The 24962-nt window shown below is 38.6% G+C and overlaps 1 protein-coding gene across 4 annotated transcripts in view; it reads left to right on the top strand.

Annotated features, from left to right (window-relative positions):
- The window catches only part of FNBP1L (formin binding protein 1 like), a 120455-nt gene that overhangs the window by 495 nt on the left and 94998 nt on the right, over nt 1-24962 (top strand). The window lies entirely within an intron of this gene.

Below are 24962 nucleotides of genomic sequence, written 5' to 3'. Positions count from 1 at the left end.
GGAGAGGGGCGCCCAGTGCGAACCCCGGCCCCGGAGGGGCTCGGGCTGGGCAGGCGCCGCTGGCCGTTGGCGGCCAGAGCGCGTCGGGCCATCCCCGGCGCTGGTGTTGGCGGAGGGTGGGGGTCCCGCTCCTCTTTGTGTGCAGACCCTTCTTCCCTCTCGGCCGGGACTTGAGAGGCTGCTGGTCCGCGCTCCCGTCGTTGCCGCGGCGGTGGGGCTGAGGGCAGAGGCTTGGACGGCTGGGGGAGCGGCCCGCGGGCTGCCGCGTCCGCCGCCATCCTCTCCTGTCCCCTCTCCCTCCTCCGCCTTCACTTTCCGGACGCCTGGCTCCGTGCCGGGCCGCGCTTCTCTGCCTTTGTATCTCCCCTCCCGTAGGCGGGGGAGGGGGCCCATTGTCCCGAAGGGGCGCTGTTGGCGGGCGGGGAGGGGGCTCGCCGCGGCCCCTCGCCCTGGCAAGGGTCCCCGGGGCGAGGGCGTCGCCGGGCTGGGGCGACGCGGGGAGCCGCGAGGCACCGCCCGCCGCCCTCGCCCCAGGTAGGGGGAGCCGGGAGGCTTTGTTCCGAGCCCGGCCTCCGGCCAGCCAGGCCCAACCCACACGCCCATTTCCCTCTCCTTGTCTCCGTTCTCTGACCGGGGTAGCTTCGGGGACTCCGGCTGGGCCACCCTTGGCTGCTGCCTTGGGCCGGGGGGTTGGCATTTGGGATCTGAATTAAATTGAGTGATCGATAGGGAAGCCAATTTTGCCAAAAGGAGCGTATGGCTTCCCGATTGCTTTACTTCCCTTTCCGTTGTCCATTATTCTCACTCCTTCTCCCGCTTTTCTTTCTCCTTTCTCCTTGCTTGTCTTGGGCGCTGAAGGCTCCAGACAATGACCGGTCTCTGGCCAGGTGCGGGTGGACTGTAATAGGTCGGAGAATTCTCTCGCGACGCCTCCACAGAAGGGTGGAGGTGTGGAGGGCAGTGATTTCTCAGGTGCTGCCGAGGGACGGGGAGCTGGGGGCGCTGTCCCGAGAGCCGCCTCATTTCAGCCACTCCTCTTTTTATCCCACCTGTGTATGTTTTCCGTGCCTTTTGTTAACCAGGATCTCGTGAAATCACTGCAGAGAAAAGAGGAGAAAGAACTTTTTCGTCTCCAGGCATACAGTTAGGGTGGCAGTGAAGGCATATCGGTTAATTGATCAGCCTTCATTGGGCACAGTGTTTTATGTTGTTTTTCACATTTTATTCACAGATTGGGAATCTTAGAATTGAAAGAGACTTTAGAGTTCGTCTAGTTGAACACCTCCTTAGCAAGCCCAGGAATCTGCAGCGTTCTGGACAAGTGTTTGCCCAGTCTGTAAACACACCACCCAAGAGAAAATATCTAGGAGCCTCTCCATTACGTTCTTAGATAGCATTAATTGTTCTTGTATTGGGGGGGATTGTATAGTAAATTATGTGAGCTTTAATCTTTTACTTTGGTTAGATTCTCAGGCATTATTGATCTCTTCCCTTTGATTTAGTACATTCTCTAATTGATTATAGTATTTCCTAATTAAAGGAGATAGATATATTTCATTTTCCATTTTTATAATTAGAAAATATTTTTATTTTTACATACTTGTATGATCCATGTTTCAGAGGGAGCAAAAATATAAGCAGAATACTTTTAAAAAGTACAAATAATAAAACAGTGGAGGAATATTATTTAGGTGTAACTCTTAATTTAGATCGGAAAAAATTGCTTTGTATCACACTGTAGAAAAGCAGTTTTAAGGAGGAACAAAATATTTTAGTGAAGACTAAAATGTGATTTTTAAAGCTTTAAAAAAATTTTAATTTAAGAATATAATACAATCAGAAGCAATTACCCATCTCCTGTAGTTTGGTTATTTACGTTCAGCATTTGAGTAGTTTTTCAGCAATTTAAAAAGGTAAACCATAGAAGAGATGGGAATTTCTGTTCTAACTAAAAATTGTTTCGTATCCTTTTGAAAATTATGAAAAATTTTAAAATTAATTTTTCTCGTAAAACTTAATATATCTCCATCTTTTAAATTTTTTTTAGTGGTTTGAGGATTTGAGGGAAACATTTATTAGGAATTAAATAATGTGGAATCAGCTAATATCAGTTGGATGCTTACACCTTACATAAGTAGAAGTTGGTGTAGAGAGGACTATTGTTGGGACCAGAAGAGACCTTAGAAAAATTTGACTAGATTTCCTATTTTTTACTAATCTCAGTTTTGAAAAAGGATATTGTGTTTCCAGTAGATTGTAACAGACACCTGAACTGTGCTCTTGCCATTGAGAAATTTGAGGTTGGGAAAATTATCTTGAAAATTTGAATTTAGAAACCAGTTCTTATATTATTTTCATGTGTAGGATCACCTTACTGTCCCAGAGTTAAACTTTATTGATAACATGTTACAAAAAAAATTATGATAAAATGCAGTTATGCACTCAAACTTAAGTTTATTTCTTATAATACTCATTGGCATTTATTGCTGTCTGTCTTATGTTAAACTTGAGAATAAAGTAAAAAAATTAAAACCACTCTAATAGTGACTCTGGGGGACAGAACTGATAGTGATAGGCTAAATTGGTTGTGTCAGACTTTTGTTTGTGTAGTTGTGAGGGGATATGAATCAACTGGTAATAAATTTGAACTGTGCTTTAAGGGATTTCTTGTGTTCCGAATGAGCATTTAAGCAAAGTAGTGAATATATGCTAGAGACTCAGTTCTGGGTAATATAATGCAAAGAGGTGACAGCGTCTTCATTTCTTCAGGATGCATTGTTTATTGTGTTGAATTCTTTATTACCATAGGAAGAATGGTTGGATTAAGAAGTCTAAATATGAATTAATGATTTTGCAAAGCATAGATTTTGTAATTATTAGCTCTTTTTACAAATAAGGAAATTAGAGATTGGAGAAGTCCTATGTTTAGTCAGTAAGTTTTATTTATTAGGAGATAGGCTTTTAGTTTTTTGAGGAGCCAGTTAAAGTTCAATGGAAAAAAAAATCAGTGTACGTATGGACTGCGAGTGTATAGATAGGAAAGAAAATGGCTGAGCACATCACATTCAAATCATGATTTATTAAAAAATTCCCCTCCCTTACCCCCGCCGGGAAATGAGGGGACTAGTCTGGAAATTAGGAGTAGGTTCAAATGTCTGACTTAATTTATAGGAAACCTATAAACCTTTTTTATGCCTTAGTTTCCTGGTCTATGATTTTTGGTCCTTAGTTTTCAGAGTGTATAATTTAAAAGCCATTGCTATTTTCATCATACTTTTTAGCTAGGTGCATTTGACAAAGCTCATGATATCTTTTTGGAAGAAACTGAAAAGTGTGCATTGCATGATAGATTCAGTGGATTCTTTATTTTACACTCCTAGTCTTAACCCTTTAATTTAATGCTTCTTTATCTTTTTTCTCTATGTAGCACTTCTATTTTAACACTTATATTGTAAATGTACTAGACTTTTTGAGTCCTTGAGTGTAGGGACTGGGTTAATCTTTTTGTTTTCTCTAATACAGTGCCTATTGCTGATCCTACATGTTTTCGCCCAATTGAATTAGTAGTTCATTGCATTACCCAGAGTACTGATTACTGATTAATAATTGCATCCTTGAGGAAGTTTTTATGGTTCTGAAGGCCTTCGTAGGTGATGATAAATTAGTGGTCTAGTTAACAATTCAAGAAGGTTTTAACAATCTGAAGCCAAAATGATGAAGTTAAGTTTTAGTATTTTGGTTAACAACTTTTACAGATTGGGGAAGAACTGACCTCTAAAGGTAGTTGTTGTGAGTTTACCTGATAGGCTGATGATGTGACTGCCACAATAGCCAATGAATGGTAACTCATCTTGCCATGGTGATCATTTTGAAATGTTTAGAAATATCGAATCACTATGTTGTGTAACAGGAACTAACAGTGTTGTAGGTCAGTTATAGTTCAAAAACAAGCTCATGGCGAGATTAGATTTGTCGTCGGGGGAGGGTAGGGAGGAGGGGGAAATAGATGAAGACAGCCCAAAGGTATAAACTTCCAGTTATAAGTAAGTACTGGGGATGTAATGTACAAGGTGGTAAATACAGTTAACACTGTTGTATGTTATATATGAAAGTTGTTAAGAGAGTGGATCCTAAGAATTCTCAGCCCAAAGGAGAAAAAGGTTTTTTAGTTCTTTAATTTTGTATTTGTATGAGATGATGGATATTCACTGAACTTATTGTGGTAATCATTTTATGATGCATGTTAAGTCAAATCATTGTGCTGTACCTTAAACTTATACAGTGCTGCATGCCAGTTATATCTCAATAAAACTGAAGGGGGGAAAAAACCCCAAATAGCTGATGAAATCTTAGGCCACATGTACATTTTTCTAGAACAAAGGAATTTGGTCCCATTGTAATCTGTAGTGGTTAGACCAAATCTTAGTTTTACTTAAGATTTTTTTAGAAGGTGCTTATCTAGAGGAGTTCGACAAAGAGAACCCCTTATCATGTGAGTTGAATTGTTTTTTTCAAAGGCCATGAAACTAGTGTAGGAATTTGGTTTAAAAAATGAAATAATTATTGAGTGTCTATTATGGGGAAGCACTGTGTGATGTATGGTAAGATTTATTAAGGCTTATAATGTCAGACCTGCTGTGAAAAATCTTAGAGTCATTTTGAGGTGATATTACTTTCCTAACTCTAGAATATTCCCTTACATTGATATCACTGTTCAGAATATCCTTTGTTGACCAGTTCCTTCCCACCCCTTCTTCCTTCCAGAGTACACATTCTGGATATTATCTTTCTTATGGGACTACCACCTTATATTTATTTCTTATATATTCAAATCTTTGGAAAATAGTAATGGTATAAATATTTATATCTTACATCCTTTTTTTGGGTAGAAATTGTTGTGTTCAACACTGTATTACAGATATTGTTGTTACTAGTTAAGGAGGGTGACAGGCAATCAAGACACCCATTTATGCCACCATTTTGCCCTGACGATGATAAGGTGGAAGCTGGAGAGCTGCCTGTAACCAGTATCTCCTCTTCATCGCTAATTCTTTAAACCACTCATTTCTACTTCTCTTCCCTGCCTTTTATCTTAAAAAATGCACTCTCTTCTTCCCCCAATCTATAAAATACAGGTTTGGCTAGAAACTTAAAAGCCTGTTTTGCCTACTTTTCCTTATCAGCTCCTGTTTGCAGTCAGGAAATAGGACAAGAGAATAATAATGGTTTGTAATTATGGAACATCTTCTATGTGCACCTACCAGTGGTATCTTATTTAATAATCTTCAACTTTAAGCATTTTCATCTCAATAGCAAAAAACAAAAAATTCTTTTTTGGGGAACATAGTCATGTGCGTATTAAAAATGAGTAGGAAAATATTATGTAAAGGTTTTGTTTTATAGGAAGCAAAAACTTTTTCCATATATTAGCAATTTTTTAAGTTCTTTTTTTTTTTTTTTTTTTTTTTTTGCGGTATGTGGGCCTCTCACTGTTGTGGCCTCTCCCGTTGTGGATCACAGGCTCCGGACGCGCAGGCTCAGCGGTCATGGCTTACGGGCCCAGCCGCTCCGCAGTATGTGGGATCTTCCCGGACCGGGGCACGAACCTGTGTCCCCTGCATCGGCAGGCGGACTCTCAACCACTGTGCCACCAGGGAAGCCCTTTCTTAAGTCTTGATCGAGAACTAATCATCAGACTTTTAACAATACCTTGTGAAATATGTGAAATATTAGTATATATTTGTTACATGTTGAAAAAACACAAATGTATAGAATCAGATTTTCCTATTTTTGGCACACCATTATTTTGTTGTTTCTAGAGCATAAAGTCATCTGTTTTATTCCTTTTGTATCCCTGTTGTATTCCTAATTTGTAGAAAAGGAATAGGCATATAATAAGCAGTGAAATATTTGTTGAATGAGGGAATCAATGAATTGTTAGAACTCTATCATCAAACTATGTTTTGAAAACTAAGGTTATTTTAATGTTTTTTTCCCCAACATGTATGTTTCATACCTTTCTTTAATCTTAGGGATCCTTTTTATAATCTGAAATTTAATTACTTCTGTCTTTTCATATGAAATGTTTCTCAATTTATTTAGGTGTTGAGTTCTCATCTCCTTAAATTATTTGAGTACAAATGATTATCTTATTTATAGCCTATTTTGTGGCCCTTTGGATTCTAAAAATGAAAACAGTGTTGTTATATGCTTTGACATTAGGGTTGTCATGTATAAATGATATAAATGTAAATGGTCTGAGACTTAATGAATTGGGAAAACATAAAAGATTGATTTTTCAGAGAGCACAAAAGTTACGGTGATTCTGAGAGATTTTTGAAAAATGTTAACGGATGAACCGGTTTGCAGGGCAGAAGTTGAGACACAGATGTAGAGAACAAAAGTATGGACACCAAGGGGGGAAAACAGCTGTGGGGTGAGGATGGTGGTGTGATGAATTGGGCGATTGGGATTGACATGTATACACTGATGTGTATAAAATTGATGACTAATAAGAACCTGCAGTATAAAAAAACAAACAAAAACACAACTAATACTAAACTTTCATTGGGTTATTTTAATGGAAATATGTTAATATAAATGTTTCAGACATTACATGAAATTTCTAAAAATCTTGTATGTTCTGGTATAATGTTATAAGTCATATTTTAGTTATTACTTTAAAATGTATATCTCAGAAATAACTAAAAAAAGATAAAAAAAATGTTAATGGTGGCTAGTTGAGATTTTTTTCCATTATAAATTATAAAAATCAAAATCATTGAAAATGCTATGGTAAATAGCAACCATTACTTTTGAATCATCTTCTAGACTTAGACCATGAACTAAACTAACATCCTTTACTATTTGCGAAAGCTGAATATAATTAGTATTTGTTAACTTATTTAATTTGAAAATTTTCTAAAATTTTAAAATAAAAAGCTTTTAAAATAAAAGCTTCATTAAATTATAACATTTAAAATAAAAGCTTCATTAAATTATAACATTCATACATTAAAGTGTACAGTTTTTATATGTACGTTAAGATTTGAAAAAATAAAATAAATGCACTCATTCATGTCACTCCCAACCAAGGGCAAGATATGGAAGTCTCTCTTACGCCATCCCCAGTAAATATCCCCCAAAGGCAATCAATCACTATTCTGAGTTGCATTGCCATTGATTAGTTTTGTAGGTTTTTTTAACCTCACAAAAATGATAATATGGTATGTACTTCATCTGACTTCTTCCATTTAATATGATCCCTTTGAGAATCATCCTTCTGTGGTTAGTTTGTAGTGTTTCATTGTATATGTAGGATTTGTATTTTCTTCTGCCATGTGCCTGGGGTCACTCCTAGTCTGGGACCACCTTAAAACAAGTTTAGGGCTTGAAATTCCCTCCTGTGGTTGTTGGATTTTGTTTTTGTCCCCATAGCTCTTGCAATGTTATCAAAACAAAAAATCCAAAATATCCTCAGGGCAAAAATAGGTGGTATATGCTTTTTTCCCTTTCTGGATTCTCATTTTTACTTCACTTGTGACTTTGTAATTCCTTATTGTCTTGGCTTGTTTTTTGGTGCTTTAAACTTTTTGGAATATATTTTATCCATATTTAAAAGTTCTTATCCGGTGGAATAGTGATAGTTGATCCAAATAATCTAGCCCGACACTACTGGAAACTGGAAATTCTTACGCTGAGATTTTCGTTTTTGCTATTATATTTTTAATTTCTAAGAGCTGCTTTTTGTTTGTTTTCTGAACATACTTTTTTTTTTTTTCCTTTGGCCATGCCGTGCAGCTTGTGGGATCTCAGTTCCCTGACCAGGGATTGAACCTGGGCCACGGCAGTGAAAGCACTGAATCCTAGCCACTAGACCACCAGGGAACTCCCCCCGCCTTTTGTTTTTATCATTAAATTATTATATAATTTAGACAGTAAATATGGTGTATTTTTGCTTCTTTCCAATAGAATACATTTGATCACTTTTTTTTTATACAGCAGGTTCTTATTAGTCATCAGTTTTATACACATCAGTGTATACATGTCAATCCCAATCGCCCAATTCATCACCCCCCCACTCCCACCCCCCCACGGCTTTCCCCCCTAGGTGTTCATACGTTTGTTCTCTACATCTGTGTCTCAATTTCTGCCCTGCAAACCGGTTCATCTGTACCATTTTTCTAGGTTCCACATATATGCGTTAATATATGATATTTGTTTTTCTCTTTCTGACTTACTTCACTCTGTATGACAGTCTCTAGATCCATCCATGTCTCAACAAATGACCCCATTTCGTTCCTTTTTATGGCTGAGTAATATTCCATTGTATATATGTACCACATCTTCTTTATCCATTCATCTGTCCATGGGCATTTAGGTTGCTTCCATGACCTGGCTATTGTGAATAGTGCTGCAGTAAACATTGGGGTGCCTGTGTCTTTCTGAATTGTAGTTTTCTTTGGGTATATGCCCAGTAGTGGGATTGCTGGATCATATGGTAATTCTATTTTTAGTTTTTAAAGGAATCTCCATACTGTTCTCCATAGTGACTGTATCAATTTACATTCCCACCAACAGTGCAAGAGGGTTCCCTTTTCTCCACACCCTCTCCAGCATTTGTTGTTTGTAGATTTTCTGATGAAGAACATTCTAACTGGTGTGAGGTGATACCTCATTGAACTATTGATTTGTATTTCTCAAATAATTAGTGATGTTGAGCAGCTTTTCATGTGCTTCTTGGCCATCTGTATGTCTTCTTTGGAGAAATGTCTATTTAGGTCTTCTGCCCATTTTTGGATTGGGTTATTTGTTTTTTTAATATTGAGCTGCCTGAGCTGTTTATATATTTTGGAGATTAATCCTTTGTCCCTTGATTCATTTGCAAATATATTCTCCCATTCTGAGTGTTGTCTTTTCGTCTTGTTTATGGTTTCTTTTGCTGTGCAAAAGCTTTGAAGTTTCATTAGGTCCCATATGTTTATTTTTGTTTTTATTTCAATTTCTCTAGGAAGTGGGTCAAAAAGGATCTTGCTATGATTAATATCAAAGAGTGTTCTTCCAATGTTTTCCTTTAAGAATTTTATAGTGTCTGGTCTTATATTTAGGTCTCTAATCCATTTTGAGTTGATTTTTGTGTATGGTGTTAAGGAGTGTTCTCATTTCATTGTTTTACATGTAGCTGTCTGGTTTTCCCAGCACCACTTATTGAAGAGACTGTCTTTCCTCCATTGTATATCCTTGCCTCCTTTGTCATAGATTAGTTGACCATAGGTGCGTGTTTTTACCTCTGGGCTTTCTATCTTGTTCCACTGATCTATGTTTCTGTTTCTGTGCCAGTACCATATTGTCTTGATCACTGTAGCTTTTTAGTATAGTCTGAAGACAGGGAGTCTGATTCCTCCAGCTCAGTTTTTTCCCCTCAAGACTGCTTTGGCTATTCGGGGTCTTTTGTATATCCATACAAATTTTAAGATTTTTTGTTCTAGTTCTGTAAAAAACGCCATTGGTAATTTGATAGGGATTGCATTGAATCTGTAGATTGCTTTAGGTAGTATAGTCATTTTCACAATATTGATTCTTCCAATCCAAGAACATGGTATATCTCTTCATCTGTTGGTATCATCTTTAATTTCTTTCATCAGTGTTTTATAGTTACTGCATACAGGTCGTCTCCCTAGGTTGGTTTATTCCTAGGTATTTTATTCTTTTTGTTGCAGTGGTAAATGGGAGTGTTTCCTTAATTTCTCTTTCGGGTTTTTCATCATTAGTCTATAGGAATGCAAGAGATTTCTGTGCATGAATTTTGTTTCCTGAAACTTTATCAAATTCATTGATTAGCTCTAGTAGTTTTCTAGTGGCATCTTTAGGATTCTCTATGTATAGTATCATGTCATCTGCAAACAGTGACAGTTTTACTTCTTCTTTTCCAATTTGTATTCCTTTTATTTCTTTTCCTTCTCTGATTGCCGTGGCTAGGATTTCCAAAACTATGTTGAATAAGAGTGGTGAGAGTGGACATCCTTGTTCCTGATCTTGGAGGAAATGCTTTTAGTTTTTCACCGTTGAGAATGATGTTTGCTGTGGGTTTGTCATATATGGCCTTTATTATGTTGAGGTAGGTTCCCTGTATGCCTACTTTCTGGAGAGTTTTTATCATAAATGAGTGTTGAATTTTGTCGAAAGCTTTGCTGCATCTATGGAGATGATCATATGGTTTTTATTCTTCAATTTGTTAATATGGTGTATCACATTGATTGATTTGAGTATATTGAAGAATCCTTGCATCCCTAGGATAAATCCCACTGATTATGGTATATGATCCTTTTAATGTGTTGTTGGATTCTGTTTGCTAGTATTTTGTTGAGGATTTTTGCATCTATATTCATCGGTGATATTGGTCTGTAGTTTTTCTTTTTTTGTAGTATCTTTGTCTGGTTTTGGTATCAGGGTGATGGTGGCCTCATAGAATGGGTTTGGGAGTGTTCCTTCCTCTGCAATTTTTTGGAAGAGTTTGAGAAGGATGGGTGTTAGCTCTTCTCTAAATATTTGATAGAATTCACCTATGAAGCCAGCTGGTCCTGGACTTTTGTTTGTTGGAAGATTTTTCATCACAGTTTCAATTTCAGTGCTTGTGATTGGTCTTCATATTTTCTAATTCTTTCTGGTTCAGTCTTGTAAGGTTATATCTTTCTAAGAATGTGTCCATTTCTTCCAGGTTGTCCATTTTATTGGCATAGAGTTGCTTGTAGTAGTCTCTTAGGATGCTTTGTATTTCTGCAGTGTCTGTTGTAACGTCTCCTTTTTCATTTTTAATTTTATTGATTTGACTCCTCTCCCTCTTTTTCTTGATGAGTCTGGCTAATGGTTTATCAATTTTGTTTATCTTCTCAAAGAACCAGCTTTTAGTTTTATTGATCTTTGCTATTGTATTCTTTGTTTCTATTTCATTTATTTCTACCCAGATATTTATGATTTCTTTCCTTCTGCTAACTTTGAGTTTTGTTCATTCTTCTTTCTCTAGTTCCTTTAGGTGTAAGGTTAGATTATTTATTTGAGATTTTCCTTGTTTCTTGAGTTAGGCTGGTATAGCTGTAAACTTCCCTCTTAGAACTGCTTTTGCTGAATCCCATAGGTTTTGGATCGTCGTGTTTTCATTGTCATTTGTTTCTAGGTATTTTTTGATTTCCTCTTTGATTTCTTCAGTGATCTCTTGGTTATTTAGTAATGTAGTGTTTAGTCTCCATGTGTTTGTGTTTTTTACGTTTTTTTCCCCTGTAATTCATTTCTAATCTCATAGCGTTGTGGTCAGAAAAGATGCATGATACGATTTCAATTTTCTTAAATTTACTGAGGCTTCATTTGTGACCCAAGATGTGATCTATCCTGGAGAATGTTCCATGCACACTTGAGAAGAAAGTGTAAAAGCTCTTTTTGGATGGAATGTCCTGTAAACGTCAATTAAATCTATCTGGTCTATTGTGTCATTTAGAGCTGTGTTTCCTTATTAATTTTCTCTCTGGATGATCTGTCCATTGGTGTAAGTGAAGTGCTTAAGTCCCCTACTATTATTGTGTTACTGTGGATTTGCTCTTTTATAGCTGTTAGCAGTTGCCTTATGTATTGAGGTGCTTCTGTGTTGGGTGCATATATATTTATAATTGTTATAATCTTTTTCTTGGATTGAGCCCTTGATCATTATGTAGTGTCCTTCCTTGTCTCTTGTAATATTGTTTATTTTAAAGTCTATTTTATCTGATATGAGTATTCCTATTCCAGCTTTCCTTTGATTTCCATTTGCGTGGAATATCTTTTTCCATCCCCTCACTTTCAGTCTGTATGTGTCCCTAGGTCTTAAGTGGGTTGCTTGTAGACGGTATATATATGGGTCTTGTTTTTGTATCCATTCAGTGAGCCTGTGTCTTTTGGTTGGAACATTTAATCCATTCACATTTAAGGTAATTATTGATATGTATGATCGTATAACCATTTTCTTAATTGTTTTGGGTTTGTTTTTGTAGGTGCTTTTCTTGTGTTTCCCACTTAGAGAAGTTCCTTTAGCATTTGTTGTAGAGCTGGTTTGCTGGTGCTGAATTCTCTTAGCTTTTGCTTGTCTGTAAAGGTTTTGATTTCTCCATCAAATCTGAATGAGATCCTTGCTAGGTAGCGTAATCTTGGTTGTAGGTTCTTCCCTTTCATCACTTTAAATATGTCATGCCACTCTCTTCTGGCTTGTAGAGTGTCTGCAGAGAAATCAGCTGTTAACCTTATGGGAGTTCCTTTGTATATTATTTGTCATTTTTCCCTTGCTGCTTTCAGTAAGTTTTTTTTTCTTTAATTTTTGTCAATTTGATTACTATGTGTCTTGGCCTGTTTCTCCTTGCGTTTATCCTGCCTGGGACTCTCTGTGCTTCCTGGACTTGGATGGCTGTTTCGTTTCCCATGTTAGGGAAGTTTTAGACTATAATCTCTTCAAATATTGTTTTGGGTCCTTTCTCCCTCTCTTTGCCTACTGGGACCCCTATAATGCTAATGTTGGCGCATTTAATGTTGTCCCAGAGGTCTCTTAGGCTGTCTTCATTGCTTTTCATTCTTTTTTCTTTATTCTGTTCTGTGGCAGTGAGTTCCTCCATTCTGTCTTCCAGGTCACTTACCCGTTTTTCTGCCTCAGTTATTCTGCTGTTGATTCCTTCTAGTGTATTTTTCATTTCAGTTATTGTATTGTTCATCTCTGTTTGTTCCTTAATTCTTCTAGGTCTTTGTTAAACATTTCTTGCATCTTCTCGATCTTTGCCTCCATTGTTTTTTTGAGGTCCTGGATCATCTTCACTGTCATTCTGAATTCTTTTTCTGGAAGGTTGCCTGTCTCCACTTCATTTAGTTGTTTTTCTGGGTTTTATCTTGTTACTTCATCTGGTACAAAGTCCTCTGCCTTTCATTTTGCCTGTACTTCTGTGAGTGTGGTTTTCCTTCACAGCCTGCAAAATTGTAGTTCTTCTTGCTTCTGGTGTCTGCCATCTGGTGGATGAGGCTATCTAAGAGGCTTGTGCAAGCTTCCTAATGGGAAGGACTGGTGGTGGGTAGAGCTGAGTGTTGCTCTGATGGGCAGAGCTCAGTAAAACTTTAATCCACTTGTCTACTGATAGGTGGGGTCTGGGTCCCTCCCTGTTGGTTGTTTGGCCTGAGGTGACCCAACACTGGAGCCTACCCAGCTCTTTGGTGTGGCTAATGGTGACTCTGGGTGGGCTCCTGCCAAGGAGTACTTCCCAGAACTTCTGCTGCCAGTGTCCTTTTCCCCATGGTAAGCCACAGCCACCCACTGCCTCTGCAGGAGACCCTCCAACACTAGCAGGTAGGTATGGTTCAGTCTCCTATGGGGTCACTGCTCCTTCCCCTGGGTCACGATGCGCACACTACTTTGTGTGTGCCCTCCAAGATTGGAGGCTTGTTTCCCCCAGTCCTGTCAAAGTTCTGCAGTCAAATCCCGCTAGCCTTCAAAGTCTGCTTCTCTAGGAATTCCTCCTCCTGTTCCTGGACCCCCAGGTTGGGAAGCCTGACGTGGGGCTCAGAACCTTCACTCCAGTGGGTGGACTTTTGTGGTATAAGTGTTCTCCAGTTTGTGAGTCACCCACCCAGCCGTTATGGGATTTGATTTTCCTGTGATTGCGCCCCTCCTACAGTCTCATTGCCGGTTGTCCTCTGTCTTTGGATGTGGGGAATCTTTTTTGGTGTGTTCCAGTGTCTTCTTTTCGATGATTGTTTAGCAGTTGTCATTCTCGCAGGAGGGAGTGAGCGCACATCCTTCTACTCTGCCGTCTTGAATCAGCGTCCCCATGCATGACTTTCCATTTTATTTTATTTTTTAATTTAATTTGTTTTTATTTTTTAATAGAAGTACAGTTGAGGTACAATATTACATAGGTCATAGGTGTACAATAAAATGATTCACAACTTTTAACGATTATATTCCATTTATAGTTATTATAAAGTATTGGTTGTATTCCCTGTGTTGTACAATATATGTTTTTTTAAAATTTATTTTTTATTTTTTACTTTTTAAAATTAATTAATTATTTTTGGCTGCATTGGGTCTTCGTTGCTGCATACGGGATTTCTCTAGTTGCGGCGAGCGGGGGATACTCTTCGTTGTGGTGAGCAGGTTTCTCATTGTAGTGGCTTTTCTTGTTGCGGAGCATGGGCTCTAGGCATGCGGGCTTCAGCAATTATGGCTCATGGGCTCTAGAGTTCAGGCTCAGTAGTTGTGGTGCATGGCCTTAGCTGCTCCGTGGCATGTGGGATCTTCCCAGACCAGGGCTCAAACCCATGTCTCTTGCATTGGCAGGCGGATTCTTAACCACTGCACTAACAGGGATGTTCTCTTTTTTTTTTTTCAACATCTTTATTGGAGTATAGTTGCTTTACAATGGTGTGTTAGTTTCTGCTTTATAACAAAGTGAATCAGTTATACATATACATATGTCCCCATGTCTCTTCCCTCTTGCGTCTCCCTCCTTCCCACACTCTCTATCCCACGCCTCTAAGTGGTCACAGACCACTGAGCTGATCTCCCTGTACTATGTGGCTGCTTCCCACTAGCTATCTGTTTTACGTTTGGTAGTGTATATATGTCTATGCCACTCTCTCACTTTGTCCCAGCTTACCCTTCCCCCTCCCCATATCCTCAACTCCATTCTCTAGTAGGTCTGTGTCTTTATTCCTGTCTTGCCCCTAGGTTCTTCATGACCATTTTTGTTTTTGTTTTTTTTTTAGATTCCATGTATATGTGTTAGCATACAGTATTTGTTTTTCTCTTTCTGACTTACTTCACTCTGTGTGACAGACTCTAAGTCCATCCACCCCACTACAAATAACTCAGTTTCGTTTCTTTTTATGGCTGAGTAGTATTCCATTGTTTATATGTGCCACATCTTCTTTATGCATTCATCTGTTGATGGACCCTTAGGTTGCTTCCGTGTCCTGTTTATTTTAAATAGAGCTGCAGTGAATATTGTGGTACGTGACTCTTCGTGAATTATGGTTTTCTCAGGGTATATACCCAGTAGTGGGATTGCTGGGTCGTATGGTAGTTCTATTTGTAGTTTTTTAAGGAACCTCCATACTGTTCTCCATAGTGACTGTATCAATTTACATTCCCACCAGCAGTGCAAGAGGGTTCCCTTTTTTCCACACCCTCTCCAGCGTTGATTGTTGGTAGATTTTTTGATGATGGCCATTCTGACCAGTGTGAGATGATATCTCATTGTATTTTTTTTTTTTCCTCATTGTAGTTTTGATTTGCATTTCACTAATGATTAATGATGCTGAGCATTCTTTCATGTGTTTGTTGGCAATCTGTATATCTTCTCTGGAGAAATGTGTATTTAGATCTTGTGCCCATTTTTGGATTGGGTTGTTTGTTTTTTTGTTATTGAGCTGCATGAGCTGCTTGTAAATTTTGGAGATTAATCCTTTGTTAGTTGCTTCATTTGCAAATATTTTCTCCCATTCTGAGGGTTGTCTTTTTGTCTTGTTTATGATTTCCTTTGCTGTGCAAAAGATTTTAAGTTTCATTAGGTCCCATTTGTTTATTTTTGTTGTTATTTCCATTTCTCTAGGAGGTGGGTCAAAAAGGATCTTGCTGTGATTTATGTCATAGAGTGTTCTCCCTATGTTTTCTTCTAAGAGTCTGATATTGTCTGGCCTTACTTTTTTAGGTCTTTAATCCATTTTGAGTTTCTTTGTGTGTATGGTGTTAGGGAGTGTTCTAATTTCATTCTTTTACATGTAGCTGTCCAGTTTTCCCAGCACCACTTACTGAAGAGGCTGTCTTTTCTCCACTGTATATTCTTGCCTCCTTTATCAAAGATAAGGTAACTATATGTGTGTGGGTTTATCTCTGGGCTTCCTATCCTGTTCCATTGATCTGTATGTCTGTTTTTGTGCCAGTACCTTACTGTCTTGATTACTGTAGCTTTGTACTATAGTCTGAAGTCAGGGAGCCTGATTCCTCCAGCTCCGTTTTTATTTCTCTAGATTGCTTTGGGTATTCGGGGTCTTTTGTGTTTCCATACAAATTGTGAAAATTTTGTTTTTATTTCTGTGAAAAATGCCAGTGGTAGTTTGATAGGGATTGCATTGAATCTGTAGATTGCCTTGGGTAGTATAGTCATTTGCGCAATGTTGATTCTTCTAGTCGAAGAACATGGTATATCTCTCCATCTATTTGTATCATCTTTTATTTCTTTCATCAGCATCTTATGATTTTCTTCATACAGGTCTTTTGTATCCTTAGGTAGGTTTATTCCTTGATATTTTATTCTTTTTGTTGCAGTGGTAAACGGGAGTTTTCTTAATTTCACTTTCAGATTTTTCATCATTAATGTATAGGAATGCAAGAGACAGCTGTGCATTCATTTTGTATCCCACTACTTCACCAAATTCATTGATTAACCTTAGTAGTTTTCTGGTAGCATGTTTAGAATTCTCTGTGTATAGTGTCATGTTATCTGCAGATAGTGACAGCTTTACTTCTTCTTTTCTGATTTAGATTCCTTTTATTTCTTTTTCTTCTCTGATTGCTGTGGCTAAAACTTACAAAACTATGTTGAATAATAGTGTTGAGAGTGGGCAACCTTGCCTTGTTCCTGATCTTGGTGGAAATAGTTTCAGTTTTTCACCATTGAGGATGATGTTGGCTGTGGCTTTGTCATATATGGCCTTTATTATGTTGAGGAAAGTTCCCTTTATGCTTTCTGGAGGGTTTTTATCATAAATGGGTGTTGAATTTTGTCGAAAGCTTTCTCTGCATCTTTTGAGATGATCATATGGTTTTTCTCCTTCAGTTTGCTAGTATGGTGTATCACATTGATTGATTTGTGTGTATTGAAGAATCCTTGCATTCTTGGGATAAACCCCACTTGATCATGGTGTATGATCCTTTTAATGTGTTATTGGATTCTGTTTGCTAGTATTTTGTTGAGGATTTTTGCATCTATGTTCATCAGTGATATTGGCCTGTTGTTTTCTTTCTTCGTGATGTCTTTGTCTGGTTTTGGTATCAGGGTGATGGTGGCCTCATAGAATGAGTTTGGGAGTGTTCCTCGCTCAGATACATTTTGGAAGAGTTTGAGAAGGATAGCTGTTAGCTCTTTTCTCAATGCTTGAAAGAATTCGCCTGTGAATCCATCTGGTCCTGGGCTTTTGTTTATTGGAAGATTTTTCATCACAGTTTTAATTTAAGTGCTTTTGATTGGTCTGTTCATATTTTCTGTTTCTTCCTTTTTCTGTCTCGGAGGGTTGTGCATTTCTAAGAATTTGTCCATTTCTTCCAGGTTGTCCATTTAATTGGCATATAGTTGCTTGTAGTAACCTCTCATGATTCTTTGTATTTCTTCAGTGTCAGTTGTTACCTCCCCTTTTTCATTTCTAATTCTATTGATTTGAGTCTTCTCCCTTTTTTTTCTTGATGAGTCTGGCTAATGGTTTATCAATTTTTTTTATGTTCTCAAAGAACCAGCTTTTAATTTTATTGATCTTTGCTATCGTTTCCTTAATTTCTTTTTCATTTATTTCTGATCTGATCTTTATGATTTCTTTCCTTCTGCTAACTTTGGATTTTTTAATTCTTTCTCTAATTGCTTTAGATGTAAGGTTAGGTTGTTTATTTGAGATATTTCGTGTTTCTTAAGGTAGGATTGTATTGCTATAAACTTTCCTCTTAGAATTGTTTTTGCTGCATCCCATAGGTTTTGGGTTGTCCTGTTTTCATTGTTATTTGTTTCTAGGTATTTTTTGATTTCCTCTTTGATTTCTTCAGTGATCTCTTAGTTATTAAGTAGAGTATTGTTTAGCCTCCATGTGTTTTTATTTTTTACAGATTTTTCCCTGTAATTGATATCTAGTCTCATAGCGTTGTGGTCGGAAAATATACTTGATATGATTTCAGTTTTCTTAAATTTACCAAGGCTTGATTTGTGACCCACGATATGATCTCTCCTGGAGAATGTTCCCTGAGCACTTGAGAAGAATGTGTGTTCTTTTGTTTTTGGATTGAATGTCCTATAAATATTAATTAAGTCCATCTTGTTTAATGTATCATTTAAAGCTTGTGTTTCCTTATTTGCTTTTATTTTGGATGAGCTGTCCATTGGTGAAAGTGGGGTGTCTCCCACTATGATTGTGTTACTGTTGATTTCCCCTTTTATGGCTGTTAGTATTTGCCTTATGTATTCAGGTGCTCCTATGTTGGGTGCATAAATATTTACAATTGTTATACCTTCTTAATTGATCCCTTGATTATTATGTAGTGTCCTTTTTTGTCTTTTGTAATAGTCTTTTTTTTAAAGTCTATTTTATCTGGTATGAGAATTGCTACTCCAGCTTTCTTTTGGTTTCCATTTGCATGGAATATCTTTTTCCATCCCCTCACTTTCAGTCTGTACGTGTCCCTAGGTCTGTGGTGGGTTTCTGGTAGACAGCATATGTACGGGTCTTGTTTTTGTATCCTTTCAGCCAATCTGTGTCTTTTGGTTGGAGCATTTAATCCATTTATGTTTACAGTAATTATCGACATGTATGTTCCTATTACCATTTTCTTAATTGTTTTGGGTTTGTTATTTTAGGTCTTTTCCTTCTCTTGTGGTTCCTGCCTAGAGAAATTCGTTTAGCATTTGTTGTAAAGTTGGTGTGGTGGTGCTGAACTCTTTTAGTTTTTGCTTGTTTATAAATGTTTTAATTTTTCCGTCAAATCTGAATGAGATCCTTGCTGTGTAGAGTGATCTTGTTTGTAGGCATTCTCCTTCATCACTTTAAATATATCCTGCCACTCTCTTCTGGCTTGCAGAATTTCTGCTGAAAGATCAGCTGTTAATCTTATGGGGATTCCCTTGTGTGTTATTTGTTGTTTTTCCCTTGCTGCTTTAATAGTTTTTCTTTGCATTTAATTTTTGATAGTTTGATGAATATGTGTCTTGGCATATTTCTCCTTGGATTTATCCTGTATGGTACTCTCTTTTCTTCCTGGACTTGATTAACTATTTCCTTTCCCATATTAGGGAAGTTTTCAATTATAATCTCTTCAAATATTTTGTCAGTCCCTTTCTTTTTCTCTTCTTCTTCTGGGAGCCCTATAATTCGAATGTTGGTGCATTTAATGTTGTCCCAGAGGTCTGTGAGACTGTCCTCAGTTCTTTTCATTCATTTTTCTTTATTCTGCTCTGCAGTAGTTATTTCCACTATTTTATCTTCCAGGTCACTTATCCGTTCTTCTGCCTCAGTTATTCTGCTACTGATCCCTTCTACAGAATTTTTACTTTCACTTATTATGTTGTTCATCACTGTTTGTTTGCTCTTTAGTTCTTTTTTTTTTTTTTTTTGCAGTACGCGGGCGTCTCACTGTTGTGGCCTCTCCCGTTGTGGAGCACAGGCTCCAGATGCGCAGGCCCAGCGGCCATGGCTCACAGACCTAGCCACTCTGTGGCATGTGGGAACTTCCCGGACCGGGGCACAAACCCGTGTCCCCTGCATCGGCAGGCAGACTCTCAACCACTGCGCCACCAGGGAAGCCCTGCTCTTTAGTTCTTTTAGGTCCTTGTTAAACGTATCTTGTATTTTCTCCATTCTATTTCCAAGATTTTGGATCATCTTTACTATCATTATTCTGAATTCTTTTTCAGGTAGACTGCCTATTTCCTGTTCATTTGTTAGGTCTGGTGGGTTTTTGCCTTGCTCCTTCATCTGCTGTGTGTTTCTCTGTCTTCTCATTTTGCCTAACTTACTGTGTTTGGGGTCTCCTTTTCGCAGGCTGCAGTTTCATAGTTCCCGTTGTTTTTGGTGTCTGTCCCCAGTGGCTAAGGTTGGTTCAGTGGGTTGTGTAGGCTTTCTGGTGGAGGGTACTAGTGCCTGTGTTCTGGTGGATGAGGGTGGATCTTGTGTTTCTGGTGGGCAGGTCCACGACTGGTGGTGTGTTTTGGGGTGTCTGTGGCCTTATTATGATTTTAGGGAGTGTCTCTGTTAATGGACGGGGTTTTGTTCCTGTCTTGCCAGTTTGTTTGGTATAGGGTGTCCAGCACCGTAGCTTGTCGGTCGTTGAGTGGAGCTGTGTCTTGGCATTTAGATGGAGATCTCTGGGAGATTTTCGCTGTTTGATATTACGTGGAGCTCTGAGGTCTCTTGTGGACCAGTGTCCTGAACTTGGCTCTCCCACCTCAGAGGCAGAGCCCTGACTCCTGGCTGGAGCATCAGGAGCCTGTCATCCACACGGCTCAGAAAAGAGGGCAGAGAAAAAAGAAGGAAAGAAGAATATAAGATAAGATAAAATAATAAAATAGTTATTAAAATAATTATATTTTTTTAAGAGTAATTGAAAAAAGAAAGAAGAGAGCAACAAAACCAAGAAAGAAATCCACCAATGATAACAAGTGCTAAAAACTATACTAAAAAACCAAAGCAAAACAAAAAAAAATGGACAGACAACGCTAGGGCAAATGGTAAAAGCAAAGCTACACAGACAAAATGTCACACAGAAGCATACACATACACACTCACAAAAAGAAAAAAAGGGAAAAAAAATATTATTGCTCCCAAAGTCCACCTTGTCAATTTGGGATGATTTGTTGTCTTTTTATGTATTCACAGATGCAGGGTACATCAAGTTGATTGTGGAGATTTAATCCGCTGCTTCTGAGGCTTCTGGGAGAAATTTCCGTTTCTCTTCTTTGTTTGCACAGCTCTTGGGGTTCACCTTTAGATTTGGACCCGCCTCTGTGTGTAGTTCTCCTGAGGGCATCTGTTCTTGGCTCAGATAGGACAGGGTTAAAGAAGCAGCTGATTCGGGGGCTCTGGCTCACTCAGGCCTAGGGGAGGGAGGGGTACGGATGCGGGGTGAGCCTGTGTTCTGTAGGAGTTGTTCCACATGTAGATGTATTTCTAATGTATTTGTGGGGAGGAAGGTGATCTCTAGGTCTTATTCTATCGCCATCTTGAAGCTCCGTACCATGCATGACTCTTTCTTTTTTTGGGTGGGGGTACGCGGGCCTCTCACTGTTGTGGCCTCTCCCGTTGCGGAGCACAGGCTCCGGACGCGCAGGCTCAGCGGCCATGGCTCACGGGCCCAGCCGCTTCGCGACATGTGGGATCTTCCCGGACCGGGGCACGAACCCGTGTCCCCTGCATCGGCAGGCGGACTCTCAACCACTGCGCCACCAGGGAACCCCCTGTGCATGACTTTGAATTCTGAATTTTATTACAGAATTTAGTTAATGTCCATAACTATGCTATTTTGACTTTTCTACAGTTCTGTTCGAAGAAGAGTAATAGCAATATTCTTTTTTAGTGATACAAGGCTACAAATGCTGCACTGGTCCTTATTTACTCATTGTATTGTAGGTAGACTGTTAGTTGTTCTGTTAGTGAAAGCCACATCTTTGTTTTCTGTTTCTTAGTATTTTGACTCTATTCTAGATTGAGAACCTAGTTTTTTCTTATCTATCCTAATTGTTTCCGGGTTAAGTTGATCTCTTTCTACATTGAACTTCTGATAGTCCAGAGGTTATTGATTTATTTTGTGGATTTTTTACAGTGTATTGAACAACAGCAACAATAATTCTTATTTCAGCCAGCTGTTCATAATTTGGCCAGTTTGGCTTGGAGATTCTGATTCATTAAGTTCTGGGGGTGATGCATGGTCAGCCATCTGGAGTTCTGTAAGACTTTGTTGATGATTGTGGTTCTTACCAGGGCCGAGAAACATTGCTGTTAACTAGCAGTCCTTAAATCTGCATAACCATTAGGAGCATCTCGGGAATTTAAAGGCAGTAAGCAAAACAAACTCCCAAGCCCTACTCTAACCTCCTGTATCAGAATCTGGGAATGAAGCCCAGGAGTTTGTATTTTTGAAAAACACCCTAGGTGATTCTGATAATATCAGGATTTGAGAACCATTGCTTTACATGCTCTAAAATCTTTGTTTATGTTAAGCCAGGACGTTAGGAGACTCCTTTTACTTGGATTGCATCATATTCCCTTACTACTCCCATTATATTGCTTTCAGCAGTATTACTATGAATAATTGAATGATTATTGAATACTTAGTATATTTGAGGCAGTGTATCTTACTTTTGGGGGCTCAGAGAGGTTAAGTGTCCAGTCTAAAACTACTTCATAGTAAGTGGCAGAACTAGGATATGAATTCTGGTATTTGTATTCAGAACCTTCATTCTTTGCCATGAATATTACACTCACTACCTTTATCGAATTGCTTGGTTGAGAAAGCCAACCATCAGTGTATGTGCAAAGAGGTTATTTTTGAAGGTCCTAATAATTTGCCAGTTTACCATAAGGACTTTGTTTAGAATATTGTCCACTGTGTTGTAATGTGTCCTCTATGAGACTCATGGGAGAAATTTCAAGTTTTTTTGTTGTATAGAAACTGTTTCCTATGACTATTTCGCATTTCCCATTTTGAACTTGCTACTAGAAAACTTACATTCAGATTTCTGGTTCACTGTCGGCAAGTGTAAAGGGTTTTTTGTTTGCATTCTGTTTACAAGTTCATTCTTGTTATCTTAAATTTCTGTCTCCTTCATTTTTTTCATCTCTTTTAAAATTATTTTATCTTGCTGTGTTATTTTTATAAGTCATTTTAAAGGAAAGTGTTAAGAAGTAATAAATTAATAAGTGATTTCAAGCCATTTTATATAATTCTGGCCAAATGTCTTTTTGAAAGAGTTGAATTTGGGGAAGGGAGGAACTGAGGATTTGGAACATATCTGTGTGTCAGGCATTCTGGTAGAGATGTTTTATTTTCATGCCAGCTCTATGAAGTAAGTGGTGGTATTCCCATTTTATAGAAGTTGAAACTAATAAGAAAGGTTAACCTTTGTCATGCAAAGCTAAAGGTTTGTGTGACTCCAAAGCCCTTTTTTTTTTTTAAGTGCTTCTAATGGATCTAATTTACCCAACAACTTCTAAATACTGAGGGTCATTCATACATTCAACAAACATTTGTTGATGACTTACGGTGTAAGTCATCTTCAGCTTAGCATATCTTTGAATGGACATTGTATCAGGGCCCTGGTAGGAAATAGCACACTTGAAAGGGCTACATGGGAGAGTTTAATAAAGATATTAGTATTTATAAAGGTGTGAGCCTGGTCAGGGGAATCACGGTGGATGGTGCATTACCCTGGAGTTAGTAACAGTTGGGAGCTGTTATTACTTAGGTCTTCATGGGCAAGGAGAAGGAATAGTTACTAGACCCTTAACAGGAGCTGTAAGTTAAGACTGCCTGATAGGGTCTCTGGCCTTCAGTAGAGGAACATAGGAAATTTGTACTTACGTGGCAGGAAGAGAGTTGGAGGAATAAAAACCTTAACCTTATTTTCATCCTGCTTGTGCTTCCTATTGACTGAACCCAAGGAGAAGTTAGAGGGCAAGGAAACCCATTGATGCAGTCAACTGGGTCCATAGAAATATGAAAGGTAGAGTGTGGTTCTGGAGGGGGAAATAGTGAGGAGCACAGACATGGTCACTGCTCTGAAGGAGTGTGTACCATCCAGCAGGGAAGATAGGTATTGAGCAAATTGTTACAAGTGTGATGAGTGCTAAGTACAGAGTACTGTGGAAATGTATAATAGATGTACCTCGTCTGAAGAGTCAGAGGGCTTCTCTGTGGAATGTTCTTCACACATCCTGGTTCTTTTAAAACAATTCAAAAACCAAACAGATTCCTGGTACCCTCTTCCAGAGATTCTGATTTACTAGGTCTGCGGTGGGGTTGTGGAGTATGTTTTTTTAAAAAAAATCTTACCCAGGTGATTCTGTCAGTTATTTTTTAGAGTTACTGAGAGACCAGTTTGCCTGGGGCTTAGAGGTTTGGGCAGAGAGTGGTGTGAGATGAAGGTAGAAAGGTGATGGGCAGAGCCTTGAAGGCAATTCTTAAAAATTTTGGACTTTATTCTTAGATAGTAGGTAGACATTGGGGATTTTTTTCCCCAAGCTACCTTGCTAACTCTGTGTCTAGCTTCTTCTTCCTCTCTCCACAGCACTCTCATTCCCACACTTGGCTTTTTTTCTTAGATACCTGAACCTCTAATTTCTCAGTAGGAAATAGATATTAAGGAGACTGAAGAAATAAAGTTAAAATTAGTGAGAACAGTAGCACTGCTCTCTTTTGAGCCCTAGAATAGTAATTGCGTTCTAAAGCTTGTTAATTTCCAGTGGAGGCTAGAGCTGCGGCCATTTTGGGTTTTCTCAAGTGAGCAGAATGTGAAGTGACCTCTACCTATTTAAAATTTTTCTTTGTATCTAGAATCACAATACATATTAAAACCAAAAAACTATAACATCTGCAAAATAATACCTGCCATCAGGTGAGATTAAATGAAATGTATAAAGCACTCAGGGACTTCCCTGATGGCGCAGTTGTTAAGGACTTGCCTGCCAATGCAGGGGACACGGGTTCAATCCCTGGTCCGGGAAGATCCCACATGCCATGGAGCAACTAAACCTGTGCACCACAACTACTGAGCCTGTGCTCTAGAGCCCATGAGTCACAATTACTGAGCCCATGTGCCACAACTACTGAAGCCCACACACCTAGAGCCGGTGCTCCACAACAAGAGAAGCCACCGCAATGAGAAGCCTACATACCACAGCAAAGAGTAGCCCCTGCTAGCCACAACTAGAGAAAAGCCTGCGCAACGAAGACCCAACACAGCCAAAAAAAAGAGCCTGCCACACAATGCCTGGCACAGGTGTCAGTTATTATTCATTTATTTAATTGAACAAATGATTGAGTGTTGAGCTAAGCACATAATGTGAGCAAAAACAGGCATGGTGGAAAGGATAGCTATTAGGCAAATAGTCACCCAAAGCAGTAAGTACTATGACTGAAAGGAGCAACATTCTTTAAGGTGATAGTGACATAAAAACCTAACCTAGCACTAGGGAGGGCCTCCCTGTGG

This window comes from Tursiops truncatus, chromosome 1, assembly GCF_011762595.2.
Source record: "Tursiops truncatus isolate mTurTru1 chromosome 1, mTurTru1.mat.Y, whole genome shotgun sequence".
In the NCBI taxonomy this organism is placed as follows: domain Eukaryota; kingdom Metazoa; phylum Chordata; class Mammalia; order Artiodactyla; family Delphinidae; genus Tursiops; species Tursiops truncatus.
The sequence above is the reverse complement of the archived record's forward strand: the minus strand, read 5'-3'. Positions and strand labels throughout refer to the sequence as shown.